Here is a 14,804-nt window from a genome sequence, read left to right on the forward strand (position 1 = left end):
AGAGCTAAACCCAAACCCCAGCTTCCTCCCCGGCCGCTCAGAAGCCCTCAGGACCACAAGGGGAGCCGGGCTGGCGAGAGCGGAGGGTGGCTGGTTGCCGAGCCGAGCCGAGCCGAGCCGCAGGAGCCGCCGGGCCTGGCGCGGGGGGTGTTAGAGCTGCCGCCGCCTCCCCTCTCCTCCCCGCAGCGCACGCGCTCGCCGCGCCCCAGCCAAGGCCACGCGCCCATAAAGCCGAAGCGCGGGGCGGCCCCACCCGCCTCGCTCCCCGCAGGGACACCCGCCGCTTTCCCCCTCACCGCCCCCCCTCCCCCCGCCCTGGGCGGGCGGGGCCCCGCGGCCGTTGCGCGGCAGCCGTTACCCTAACCGCGCCGCACGCGCCGCCGCGCGCCCACCGTTGCCGTGGTGACGGGCTAAGCCAGGGCCTGGCTGCGGCTCGGCGGGCGCAGAGGGGACGGACAGACAGACGGGTGGTGGCAGGCGGCTGCCGGGGCATGCACAACAAAGGCGGGAGGCGACGCGTCCCGGCGGGCTCCGCAGGTAGGTGCGGGCAGGCGGGCGGGTCCCTCTGCTGCAGGACGCCTCCCTCCCGCCGCGCTGCCGGGGCCGTTCTCAGGGGAGCGCGGCCCCGGACCCGCGCCGCACCTTGCGGGTGCGGGGCTGCAACAAAGGCAAATGGCTGCGCGGCGGGGCGGGCTGCGGGGCTGGCGGCGGCGGCCGCGCTGCCTCTGGCCGCCCTCCGCCCCTCTCTCGGGGAGGCGCGGGAAGCGGCCGCGGCCCCTCACGCATTTATCTGGTCGTTGGGTCTCGTTGCCCCGGTCCCTGCGCGTACGGGCCGGGAGCTCCGCGGGCGGCCCAGGAGCGCTGGGGAGCTGGGGGACACGGGCTCTTCCCGAGCTCTCCCGCACCTTCACCGGCTGACACCCGCTGGCGGACCCGCATGCCCCCCGCATTCGCTGGCTACTCTCGTAGCCCTCAGAGATGCCTCCTCTTGGCGCAGGAGCTAATGGGTGGCTTCAGAGGGGCCCCGGCTTTTTCTCTCCAGGTCCTAAAACCGCAGCCGAGAGGCAACTTTGTAAATTGCCAGGTGAGAGCTTTGTAGATGCCACGGGGCTTTTGTCCTATGCAAGGTGCAACATTGTGAGCTCGTGTGGTATTAGCCTGAGTTTAATTGTTGTAAGGGGTGGTGGAGCGGCACCTAGCTCTTTAGGTCTGTGGGGTGTGATTAATTTGTTAATTTGTTTCCATGTGATTCATAACGTTTTCAACTCCAGGATGCATTTTCCCAATTTCATAAGAGGTTTTGATACCCGAGCTAATAGCAAGGGCATCTGCTTGAAGCCATAGAGGTTGAAGTTTTACTGCATTATTGAAAATAGTAGCTACGACAGAATTCCCTGGAGGGAAATCTATAAAACCTGCTCCTACCATTTTTATTCACACTGCAGCAAAGCAGTGCTGGGTGCATCTACACTTTTGCTTTCCCTCATTTCCTAGACATTGTGGCACTGAAAAGCATTATAAACAACTCTGCATTGTTTGTTGGTATTATAGTAAAGCCTGAGGGCTTGGTTTCTTTCATTCATGGCTCTCAAAACACTTCATAGACATCAATTAAGAGTGGGAGCCCTGCTGCAAATCGGAGAGGTTTTATTGATTCCATTTTACAGATGGAGGAGCAGATCAGAGACCTAGAAAGATTTAAGTCAAATCCAGAACCTAAGCCATCATCTCACAAATCCTAAATCCTCTATTTAGGGTGCTCTTCCCCACCTCCTCTAAGAAAATTTTCTCTTAATTTCACTGGCTGCTCCAGGAGTTGTTGTGGGCACTGACAGGCCGTGTATGCTTTGGGGTTTTGAGATACTGCTCTTGTATATTGCCAAAAATTCTATGCCTTTAGGACCATACTGTTGAGAAGAACGGTTTCTGATTAAAACAAGTTTCTGATTGTTCTTTGGTTTGTACCAGGGTAGAACCAAGAGTTCTGTCATGGATGAGGGTGTATTAGCCAAGGCATTGTAGAGCCAGACAGCAAAGCATGCACAGAGCTGATGAGCCAAATACGAAAAGCCTATGTATCTGCTATGACTTCTTTGACAGCCTCCCTCACAAATAGAGAGGGTCTCTCCTCACTAAGACTCTCTTTGAAGGGCATATTTCCAAAAGCAAAACAAGTGGCTCCTGTTGTGACTAACCCAGAAGACTCCTGATCCTAGCCTGTTTTTGAGTCTGCTTGTTTTCATGGCACAGACAGGAGATGGGTCATGTTTGAGATCTGGTTCCCATCCTTAGGCATTGCTTATGTTGATCACACTTAAGGCCTTTAACCAGAGAATGCCAGCTGCAGTCTCAGATTTAAGTCTTGCTGCCCTGTCTGCAGAGTGCTGCACAAGACAACAACAGTAGATCCAAAGCATTTACAAAGTGTTAAGCTTCATCTGTGAACAGAAAGCCTGCTGTAGACCAGGTGATGATGTACAGCTCCCAGCAGTCACAGAGGGAAGGGAAAGGAGCAGATTTAATGCTTTTATAGCTTTTCTGCGTTTAATATCCACTTGCTGAGTCTGATCTAGTTTTACAAGGTCTTACAGAAATCCTGATTTCTTAATATTTAAGTTTGTAGGAGGTCAAGGGCCGTGAAAATTATCAGAAGGATGGGACACCTCTCCTATGAAGCACAGGAAAGACATGGACCTGTTGGAGTGTGTTTAGAGGAGGGCCACAAAACAATCAGTGGGCTGGAACACCTCTCCTCTGAGAACAGGCTGAGAGAGCTGGGGTTGTTCAGCCTGGAGAAAGCTCCAGGGAAGCCTTATTGCAGGCTTTCAATACTTAAGCGGGGCTTATAAGAAAGATGGGGACAAACTTTTTAGCAGGGCCTGTTGCAATAGGACAAGGAGTAATGGTTTTAAATTAAAAGTGAGTAGATTTAGACTAGATATAAGGAAGAATTTTTTTATGCTGAGGATGGTGAAACATGGGAACAGGATGCCCAGAGGGGTGGTAGATACCCCACTCCTAGCACCATTCAAGGTCAGGTTAGGTGGGACTCTGAGCAACCTGATCTAGTTGAAGATGTCCCTGCTCACTGCAGGGGGGACTGGACTAGGTGGCCTTTAAAGGTCCCTTCCAACTCAAACTATTCTATGATTCTATAAGTTCCACTTTAAATACGCTCTCCCCCAAATACACACCCCCTTTCCCCCAAACACCTCAGTGCTGCAGTTTCAAGAAGCATCATTCATTGCTGGCAGGCAAGATACAGTACCACAGTTTGTTTCCTTTCCAGTGTTTCAGAGGACAGTTCTTTTATAGAAGAGAGCAAGCGTAGCTCCAGGGCCTCCATGGCTGGGCAGCAGCCAATTACTGTCATACCAGATTAGCTCTATGGTACATTAGCACTCGTTTATGTTAATACAAATGCAGCATGATTGTTCCATAGTATTGATGGAATTATTGTATTTACAGCTCTATAATGTGACTAATTGAAAGGGAGGTTCTGATTACAAAACCATGGACTTCCAAGGTGATTGCTTCTGTGGTTTCTGTATGGACCAGTTTTGAACCACTATGAAGAAACGAACTAGTAGAAGATGTAATCCAGTTTTTATTTTGGCAAACTCTAGGGGAAAAAAATCCTGTATCACAAAAGTAACAGGAAGAACTTAAAGGTTTTTTTCCTCCTTGCCATGATCCTGACTCAGTAGCATGTGCTACTGCAGCTGCTTCTTGGCCTCTGAGAGAAGCTCTTACCTGCCTATGCTCTGCAGGAATCTAGCCCTTGAAACTGGCATTAAGATTTCCTCAGCTGTCACTGCAGCGCATGAGCACGTTCTTGTCCAGAGCAGCTTGGCAGCAGCAGTCGTGGGTGTTTGTGAGATGAGGAGGCATCACAGGCAGCATGCTGTAGCCAGGATTGTAAAGCTCTCCACAGCTTGGTGACTTTCATGCTCACATGTCACCTGCCTAAATTCAAAGGATGTGCCCATTTGTCTCTGGGAATAAACTAGGCATCTCTGCCCATGATCTCCACAAGTCTTGCAGTCCCTGCTTCATAATTAGCTCAGCCTCAGCTTCCAGTTGCTTTGCAGTTCACAGCAGCTCTAACAGCTGGTTCCTGGTGGTCATTATCACCTTACAGCACAGCAACAGCTTTAGCTCTGAGTCTTGGGAGGATGAACAGGGCTGGCAGGATCAGTGATATTAGGAAACATAATGAAGGAGAGAAAACAGGTGCATGGGCACGGGGAGGGAAGGTAGACTGAGAACATGCGTGATGAGGAGGGAAAAATGAAGTGCAGGTGGGAGGCACTGCAGATCCCTAGACTTTGTGGGAGTCGCAGACAAGGTAGGACATGGAAGGAGACAGGGAGCTCTGCAGCTGGTAGGAACAGGGTGAGGGATCTCCTCTGCTGCCAGGGGTGAATTGTGTTACTACTGCCAGCCAGCTGCCCAGGCTTCAGAGCTGTTCAGCCAGCCCTGAGCCACTGCAGAGTGCCGTGTTTGTTGTTTTCAAAACACACTGCTGCAAGTTACAGCTACAAAGAGTGACTAGCTCTGGGAACTGCACAGGAGCGCTGGGGTCAGTAGCCTTGTCCACAGTGCCATCCCTGCTTAGGGAGGGCCCTGAGAAAACCTGTGACACCACAGCAGGCACCAGCATCAGTTAAATGAGGAGCAGCGATTTGCTGCTCAAGGACAGTGGAAAGTCTGTGATTTCAGGGATTACTTATGGAAAGCTGGGACCCTCAGGCTGAGGTAATAAGAATAGCTGGAGAGTTAGGCAATTCCCATAGTCATGAGATGACAGACTGCAGTCCCTTTGCCAAGGCTGTATTAAATACACTGAGGGGCAGAGGAGTTTCCTAGCTTTGCTAACAGCTGCTTCAAGGTGAAGCACAAGGAGGAAAAAGAAAAAAAATCTCCACTGTCTGCTGATATTCATTTTGCCAAGTAACAACTCAGGGCCCCCTGCAGACCTTTTGGAACCTGGACAGTCCACTCACCCTCTAGAAATCACGTGATCAGGAATTGAACAGCACCTGTCCAAAAGACTTCTCTCCAGGAAGGAACTAAAGCTTTTGAAATCCTTCCCCATCTCCTGTCCTAGACAGGAAGTCAAGGAGCAGCTGTAAATTTTTTTTCTTACAAAGAAAAAACATGGCTTTGTGCTTTTAGCTAAAGAGAGTGCGTATGCCCTTTCCTTCTCTGCTGCTGAAATGCTTAAAGATATGTGTAAGCAAAAATCCATTTTTCCTTTGTGATACAAAGCTTCAGCAGATACTAGTGGGAGTTCACAGGCTTGTTTCTTTGTCCGTGCTTGCAGAAGCAGCCAGACAGTGCACTAGCTGTGGATGCAGTGCTAGTGCTGCCCCAGTTAGACTCTGTGCAGCCCATCTTGTGGCTTCATGGCATCTGGGAGCAGCACTGGCAGTGTCCTGTCAAAACTCGTTTGTTTGCAACACAGCAATCTGACTGTTTCTGCAGGCATGTTTAGGAAGCCAGGTAGCAACTGAAAGATGACTGACTTTGACCACAAGCGAGTGATTCACAAGACTTGGAGTACGCACAGCTGAACTTCTCATGCAAGGTTCTTCCCCCAGGAAGAAAGGAATTAAAGACCCTCAGACACTGAGGAGAGACAGATCAATTCAGACCTGGCACAGAAGTGATACATGTTAGTTCCTAGTGTTGCAGCCAGTCAGAGCTGCTGAGAGATTTATCTGCAGGCTTTGTAGTTTGTCTCAAGGACAACTTGCCTACCATTCCCTCTAATCAAGTCCTCGCTCATCTGAAGGATTGTTGCATCTCAGACACCTCACTCAATAAACCCACCCTGCAGAGAGGTCTAGAGGCAAAGCAGTGGTTCAGAGTTTGACTGGAGCAGAGTTAGCACCAGCCATGGCTGGTACTGGATTGAAGCTGAGCCCTCTGGACTAACAGGACATTGGTGCCTGGGGCTATTGATCAGCTCTGTGCTGAAGTACTCCTGTCACTCATGGTAACATGGCTGATCCTTCCAGCCTGCTTCTAGGAATAGACAGAAACAACCCTGTTCAAGAGGAGGTCCCTCTTGAAAGACCCCTGTCAAGAAAGTGCCTTTCAAGAGCCAGGGAGGTAACTGCTTCTCATAAAGGATCAATACAGTTTCACTGCTAATCTGTGCTGTGGTAGTTTAACCTGGAAAAGCTCAGGCCTGAACTGAAGTGAAACCTCTCAACTGCAAGAAGATCTGAGAACGCTCCCTCAGGAGTCCTGGTTTGCAGTACTTAACTGTTTTGCACTGATGTGCCCCATTTTTTACCACAGCTGTTACAACAGCTCTGTTCTCTGTGGACAATGTTTGGGTTTCCACAACACAAGATAACCTGTCTGTGAGCCCCAATGTGGCAGTCCTCTTCCTAGTTCAAGGGCTAGGTGTGGTTTTGGAAATTTGTGCTTTATGCTTGCAGAAGCCATGCCTGCAGTGGGGGGAACCTCACAAGTCGTTAGTTCAGCTTATCTGAAAGCTCAGCATCGTTGAGAACAAACATCAGCCAAAGTCACAGGAGGAAAAAAGGAAGTCTGAAAGAAGAAGGATTAGGCCATGGAAGCCTTCCTGATAAGCAGTCCCTAATGAACTTTTTAATGTTAAGGTGCATCACTTGCTTGCTTCATCTGCCAGTTGAGTCTAAGGACATCTTCCAGCAGGTGTGGGATGAGCTGACATCCCATTCCTGGCTCTGAGAACCAGGTCGGCTAATACACTGCCAGTCGCATCTTTCAGGGAGGATCTTTGGCCCTTTATTCCAGGTTCTGTCCTACCTGATTGCCATATAGCCATGTCCCCAGGGGATGCGGTTATTGCTTGTCTACACAGCATCACCTGTATCTCACCTCAAATAAAGACTGTGTCAAAACACAGTCCTTTTTGAGTAAAGTCATATTCAGTCAAACTCCAGTTGTGCCTCAAGCTAACACTACCATGAAGAGTAATCCCTTTGAGAATGTCTGAATATTATACAAATCAACTCAAAGTTGTTGTAATAGGAAAGGCAGATGATATAGGTATGTTAAATAGCACATTGTTAAAAGTAATGTTCCTAGCCCACCATAAAGAGAAAAATTTAGACGTACTCTTCCATCTTGGTATCTGGAATAAACACTTCCCTTTACCTGGTCATGCCTTCTGCTTTCCGTCTTGACAGTAGCCAAGGTGAATGCACCTTCTTGCATGACACAGCAGAAGCTCATGCTGTGTATTTTCGGTGGGGTGGGTAAAAAGGTGTCCTAGCAGAGAAGTCCTGGCTTTCTGGACCAGGAGAGATGACCTGCTCTTTTCAGATGGAAAGTAGAGAAATGAGGGATGTTGGCTCCTAGATAGGTACTTATTTAAGGGGCAGATTTCCAGAGGGTCTCTGCAGTCCCTGCTGAATTCTTTTGAAAGATGTGAGTGCTTATTTTTGGTGCAATGATGTAGCACATTCTGTGATAATATGGCTGTGAATGTAGGTGCTGAATGTTTTTAAGAATGAGGCTTTTGTGCTGTACATTGGTGGATCTGAATGTGGTTAGAGAGGTGGATAGGTGTTAGCAGAGTGACTGAACTTTTGAAACGCATACTGAGGCAAAGCTAGGTCAAGGGAGATGTCCACCTTTCCAGACAGTGAACAAGATCATGTTATGTCTGGTAATGCAACTCTCGGTCCATGGTTCTACCTGCAGGACCACACTGCATCAATTTGTGAAATAGCATTAACAATCCACTTTGGATTTTCTCTGTAGATTATTGTAATTATTGCATAGTAAATATCCATGTGTAGAAGTCCTCAGCGCACACATGTGTGCACACTGGAGTTTGCCACACACGGTATTTAGCAGCTGCATAATCCTGCTGATGTCAGCATTGCTTCCATAGGTGGAAGCTGTGCACAGGGTGTGGTAACAGGAGATAAAAGGTTCATAAACTTGAAGGCTGGACAGGGATGCTGAGATGCAGTCTTTTGCTAGACACAGGCTGTAGGACTTCCCCAAACTGATTTCTTCTGTTCACTGCGTCTCTCCTTTAATGGCTCTTTCCGGCCCCTGAGCCCTGTGAACTAAACTTTGGCATTTACATCCCCAGGCTTGCTGGCTGTCAGCAGCTGGTGTCACCATCAGCTGCCTTTCTGGGTGCCTGTGTAGTGGCTGTGCTCTCACCTCGTGCTGCAGAGCCAATTAGTTGGACACAGTGCTGTGTGTGGTGATGAGGGATGTGCTTTCTGTGCATCACACGTTCTCCGTCCACTCCTTGGGCATCAGCTGCTGGACTGAGCTGAGACAGACCCATGTGGGGCAGTGGGGCCTCACAGAGGGGCAGGGTACCAATGTGAGGGCAGTGGATGCTGCTTCAAGTTGAATCCCTGCTTCGTAGCACAGCTCCAGCTCATAATTTATGTGGGGCTGGACCAAAGCTGTAATGGGAGTACAGGTGATAGTCCTCTTTCAGCTCTTCTTCAGGGGTGTGGGAAGGCCAAAGGATGAGGCGTCTATAGCAAAGCACAGAAAGATGGGTTGAGAGCCCTTTCAAGCAACAGGATAGCAGAGGGTGCCTTGTGGTAGGGAAAGGAGTTCCTGTAGCAAGGGAGAGAGGGTGTAGCAGGGGTGACTGTGCTGAGGAGTGGGGATGAGAGAGGAGCTCAGAGGGAGCAGGGCAAGGCAGTGGACCAGGGAAGAGGCATGATAGGGGTGTTAGCCAGAGCTAATGAATGGAAATTGTATATTGGTATGGGAAGGCCTTGTAATCGGGGTAGGAGTCCCACGTACAAACGCCTGGAGCTTTTGAGATTCAGCCCCATCAGTCACCAAAGCACCAGGCAGGCAGTGTGACTCCAGGTGAGGAAGAGCAAGAAGCAGAATGCATAACTCCTGAACAGGTTCCCCTCGTACTCTGCCCTATCCTCTCTGCCCATTTTGCCATTCCTACTGCTATTTGAAATGCACAGCATCTGGAAAAAGCAATGCCCTTGTACAGTGCCTCTGGCTTCAGGAGAGTTCTTCCAGCACTGAATTTGGCCCATGGATTTTAATTACTCTCCACTGTGATAGTAATGAGAGCCAGTGGAATTGTAGTGATTTTACTTCCTTTTAATTTGCTATGATGCTCTGGATGCAGATTAACTTTCCCAGCTCGATACATATTATTGATTCATCTTGCCTCGTGATGTGGTAAATGGCTTGAAGAGGTAGCTGATTTTACTGTAGCTTCCCTTGGTAGCTCTGTACTGCATACAGCGTCCTCCTTGCTCTGGCAGTAGCCAAAATCAGGTTCCTTTGCTTGCATCTGATCAGGTTATTTACATCCATGTAACTAAGAATAAACTCGGGCTTATGACAGTGCCTCTTTATGCAGTAGTCCAGGTCTGCCAGCTTCCTTTCTGTTTGAGGTACTGAGTGTGAGGTTTGTGGTCATTTGATGGAGATGAACCTGCTTCTTAGGCCCAGCACACAGGGGTGGTCCTCACTGAGGGGAATTATCTTGCGAGGAGGGAGGAGAGCCATAGTCAGCAATGTCTTCCAGCAGGACTCCTCCAAGTACAGACCACTCCGGGGAGCCCCTTCACAAGGCAGTGGCCAGCCTCTTGTCCCTGTCCCCATGTGCCAGGCTTGGCTGATGGGCACATGATAGACTGTACCACTGCCCAGTTGTCCAGCAGGGAGACTCTTGGCCTCAGGGCTTCCCTCCCAGTGAGGGAACCTGACAGCAAAGCTTGTGGTATGAAACTACACTGTGCTGAGGGATCCTCCTCCACTTTCTTTAGAGAAAGACCCTCCAGTCCTTAATGCAAAGTAATTAATGTCTGTCTTCCTCTGCTTTCACATCATTGAAGCTGTAATGGGGGTAGGGACAGAGCCTGAGTTCTCTCAATACAAAGCCCTACCAGAAGTTGAGATAAGGAGGCTGAGACAATGTCTTGCTGGTTTTAACAGGGGTGGCTGCAAGATAACCTGCAGCCACATTAGCAGGAATTTGCTCCACAGGCTCAGAGACACCCCAGTGGAGCAAGGCTGGGTGTGTCAGTGTATTGCTGCAAGTGCACAGCCAGCCCTAGCCTGGAACCGCATTTTGGCTCTGCACCACAGAGCCTGCTGCTCCTGGCTGCTGGTGGCTTGCGGGGCCTGGCTGCAAACCTGGTGTTCCACCTAATCAAATTAGCTCACAGGGCGGTGCAGCATTCAGAAACAGTGGGGGTGTTTTCTGTCCCCCATGGTGTTCCTATTCTGTGCCATCTTGGACAGCAAAGAGCCAAAGGAAAAAGGCAGAAGTCAGACTCGGCAGCCCTGCATCCCCCTGCATGCCAGCCCCTTGGCACAGACTGCAGCAGGAAGCCCAGTTTGCCAAGACCCATCTTAGAAAGCTACCTTGTCCTTAGCCATGCTCAAAACCTCCTAGCTCAAAACATTGCTTTGTGGTAACTGATGCTCTAGCTCCGTGTGTCGTTACAGCGTGAGACCGCTGTGTTCCTCAGAAAGTCCAGAGGGATACTGACTGCATTGCATGAGTGATTCATGTGTCACATTGTCAGAGGCCATCCGGTATCCAAGTGCAGTCATTGCATTGCTGATGAGTAGCCCTGCAGCTTGGTGATTATTATCTGGTTGCTGGTAATGGTTATTGGTGCCTTGGAGATGTTCCCTGGAGCAGAAACTGAACTCAGGCCAGAGTAGCTTTGCCTCAACTCAAGAGTCTGAACAGTCACTTCAGATGTAAAATGTTACTTGTTCTTCTTGCAAAAAAATCCATCAGCTCTGTGGGCAATTCTAATGCATGGGAACACTTGCACTGACCGTGGAGCACTGGGCAAGCCAAGATAAATGAGATAAAAGGTAAGTATCAGTTTGTCTTGTCACACAGCTGATATTAGGACTTTGAAGCCTATATCCAATTAAAGCAGCTGGGCAATTAACATCAAAACAATTGAGCCTGGTCTTCATCGAGTGCATGTTGACATGGCTTCTGTAGCTGCAAGGAAGCCTTGGATTTATCTGAGTGGGTTTGCCCCTGCCCCCCCTTATCTCCATCTTGCAGAAATTTTGTTTCCAAACCTTGTTCTGTGCGACTTGTCAATAGCATCATGGTGGCAGCAATCTTCTGTCCATCTCTGTCTTCCTTCACCTCCAAAGCTATCCTGTGCACCTACCTGCCAACTTCCTGCTCATGCTGGCCCCTGAACAGTGAGGAACTGCTGTCACCAGCTTCCTGAGAGATACGGGGCAACAGATTGGCAAAATGCTTTTTGGAAGAGTAGAAAATAGAGCTAGGCAGAAAATCTGAGGTAAATTGGGGCACAGTGAAGAGTCATACTGGGGATTAGATCCCAAACATCATTCTAGGAAGCTTGGGGCAGAATCCTGCAGACCCTCAGCCACGGACACCCATCATGCGTTAGCCCAGTGGTGTCACAGTGTCCTTGTACCTGGCAGCATTTCCCCAGGATACGTGGCACTCATTCAGGAGGAGCAAAAGCTTTGGGAACCTAGTGATTCCACCAGAGAAGGTGCTTATGCTGCCTTAGGCAAAGCAGTACAAATAACACACTTTTGGCTTGGTTCCACCATATGTGTAGAGAAAATAAAAAAGCATTTGTCTTCTTCCCCCCACCCCGCTTAGACTAAGCCAAGTTTAACACTTAGCTGGGCTCACCCATCAGCGGTACTGAGTGCACCTTCAGCACACCACCACTGAGGGCAGAACCGAGAACCTGGAGAAGGGCCCTTCTGTTCCCTCACTGTTGTAGCCTGGGGAAAAAAAGTATCTCTTCAAGCAATTTACAGACTCTTTTGTGGTCCCAGCCCAGCCACACTAGTGTCCCCAAAGCCCTAGCCAGCTCAATTACATCCATTTTATATATTTTAGGTTAAAAAAAAAATCCAACAAACAAACTTAAGCATCTAAATTGTGCTACTCTTGATTTACACCAAGTTTGCCTTCCTTTCTGCCTGAAATAAGAACTAGGCTGCTTTGTGCCCTTCTCTAACCTTTGTTCCACTGTTTAGGCTGGGAAAGTGGAAACCAGGTGAATGTTTGGACAGGCCCCAGCCTCTACCCTTCCGCAAAATGGTTTGCATTGAAATTGACTTTTAGTATCTTCCTGAAAAAAATGGGATTGTATTGGAACTGGTAAAACTCTCATTTCCTTACTTCTCTTACAGTCCCTACCTCACAGAATCACTTGGAAGGAAACGGCATTTCCTCCAGGATTTCTTAGGGGGTTTTGTGGTGTGGTGTTTTGTTTTTTGTTTTCTTTTTTTCTTAATTATAAAATCCTTTCCTTTCACCTCCCAGCTGGAATTCCCAGAAGCACTCTCACATGAGCATATCTCAGGGATGATGCCTTGCTCAGAGAAAATGCTGTAAATACCAACTGGTCTCCTGAAGGAACAAAGCGAAGGAAGCCACATAGCAACTGCTGTTGTCTGGCAAGTCAGAGGGGCACCATGCTTCTTAAATCAGCTCCCAGAGTGATTGTACATCATCGCTACTCAGGTGCCCTTTCCAGAAGATAACAGATGTCTGAAAAAAAAAAAACCCAACCAAAAAAAAAAAACCCACCACAAAAAGAGGGAGAAAGAAACAAGAAGAAAACAATAGTGAAAGGCCAAAAGCAGCTGCAAAGACACCACCACAAGGACAGTTAATCTGGCGGTGTGTGAAGAGGCACATATGCTTCATGGACAGGACCTTTGATACCACGGGCCTGTCCTTGCCCACATACCTCCATTTCCTTACTGCTTGAGAGGGGAAGGCACCCGTGTCCTTCAAGGTAGCTAGAGCCAATGCCACCTTGTGCTCAGACAGTGGCTTGGAGCTGCTACACTTGAACACAGGTCCCAGAGTTCAGGTAGTTCTGAATAATTACACTTCAGTTTTAGGAAACCTTACCTGACTTTCCTTAGTGCTCAAAGACTGCAAGGAGTGGAAGGCTACAGTGCTTGCAGATGCTGGAAGGTAGTTTTATTATCTCCTTTTGCAGATATCAGAGCTGAAACACAGGAATTGGAGTGTCTTGTCTGGAAGGACCCCAGGAAGTCAGGGAACAGACGTCAGTCTCGCATGTTACCAGGTTACAACCTGTTCACAGCATCTTGTACTCTGCAGCTGTAAGAGTTACAGTATTTGCTTCATTCACACACTTCAGGGTGAGAAGTCACAATGTCAGTTTGTGGCTTCTCCAAATGATCTTTACCTGTGTCCACAAAAAGCTCAGGAGTGTAGATCAATGTCCTGTGACCTCCTGCAGAGAGGCTATTAAAAGATAGCAAGAGGAGAAAGTGCTGCCTCCCTTTCAAGGCAAGGGGAGTTGGCTTTAATTTTTAAAATTAACTCACACAAGTGATTGATGAAGCAGTATTTCTGGAGAGGAGAGGAAACTGGCCATCTCCTGGGGCTAGGTCAAACATCTCATGATGCCAATTGCCTGCATAGGAGTACTTCTACCAAAATACTTCACACACTGAGGCCTGGCCAGAATCATCTGCTCTGGCTGAAGTGGAATGGCATCTGGAAATAAAATCTGGCTTGAGGCAATCAAGAAGGCATCAGAATCTCTCCCTGTTCATCAGGATCTTGAGTCAAAGGCTGTCTCGTTCAACGGTCTTAATACAATCCAGAGATGATGTACCATCAGAGTATCACAAATTCCTAGGTGCCCGGTGGGGGACAAAGGAAGGCAATGCAAACCAGAGCTGGAGCTGAGAACAGTACCATCACTGGACACAGTGCTGGCCTGTGAGGCCAGTTCCCATCATCACCAGCTGGAAAGAAAGGAAGTGATGGACTTCAGGGAGGATCTTTAGCTGTGGCTAGTGGAGAGTTTTGTGATTGCATTAGGAGACCCCGCACCAGCATCTGGGAGGCAGGAGGGTGTTAATTGCATTTATCTGTTTCCTCTTTCTTTATTAACTGCAATTCCTCTGACCTCTGCAGAAGGAGGACATACAGAAAGAGGAGTATCAGCCATCTAATTACAGTGCCCGATTTTGCTGCTGCTTTTACACATTTATCAAAGGTATTACCATTGACTTCAGCAGAGTTGAGAAAGAGCCCTTGTTTCATCAAGTGGCATCAGATTAAGTTAGCAGGATTCTGTTCCAGGGCTTCTGACATGCTTTCAAAATCCAGCCCTGATGCTGCCCAGGCTGCGGGTAATTTGATTCTGCTGGTGCTGATGGAAGCCCTGAGCAGCAGCAGAGATTGCACCTTAAGATCTGCATACTCAGATGGTAGTGCCTACTTCTTTGCATGTCTGGCTGATTTATTTTCATATGTAATGATCAGAAAAGCAAGCCAACACCCTCAGACATCCCTAGCTTATGGTAATTGTTGAAATCTAAACTTGATTTCAGTAAGAATTGTGGAAAAACAGAGCCATTACATTCTGCAGAAGTTGGTGCCTGAGGCAGAATGCTTCATGCCCTGGCAAAAATCAGTGATGTTAGCCAGCTGGTTTCTGTTTGAGAGACCATGTCAGTTTTAGCAGATGGCAGCTGCATCAGTGACAGGAGTCAGGGCCTCCCACTTCACATGGAGAAAGCCCTTCAATCTTTAACTAGCCAATCTTTGACTTCATTTTATTTAAAGATTTTAGGCACTGTGTGGTGCTAAAGAGGATCTTGCTGAGCTCCTAACCTCAGCAGCAGCTGATACGTAATGAATTATTCAAGACTAGCCAGTTCCTTCATTAATTTTAATAAATCAAGTATTCCACCATGATCTAGGCAGTGCTGCCAGCTGGGATATGATGAGGTAAGCCCGTTATTTCTGGGGCCTTTTTCATTTGATCCAG

At 48.5% G+C, this 14,804-nt stretch overlaps 1 protein-coding gene across 2 annotated transcripts in view; it reads left to right on the top strand.

Annotated features, from left to right (window-relative positions):
• The first annotated feature begins 212 nt into the window (after positions 1-212).
• The window catches only part of LOC142057299 (uncharacterized), a 46,793-nt gene continuing 32,201 nt past the window's right edge, over positions 213-14,804 (top strand). The window contains exon 1 of one of the 2 annotated variants that reach the window (XM_075093053.1): positions 213-537. The gene's annotated coding sequence lies outside the window, so the exon portion shown is untranslated. The remainder of the gene's footprint in view (positions 538-14,804) is intronic. The other variant, XM_075093054.1, reaches the window with a different exon arrangement.

The sequence above is a fragment of the Phalacrocorax aristotelis genome, chromosome 5 (assembly GCF_949628215.1).
Source record: "Phalacrocorax aristotelis chromosome 5, bGulAri2.1, whole genome shotgun sequence".
In the NCBI taxonomy this organism is placed as follows: Eukaryota; Metazoa; Chordata; class Aves; order Suliformes; family Phalacrocoracidae; genus Phalacrocorax; species Phalacrocorax aristotelis.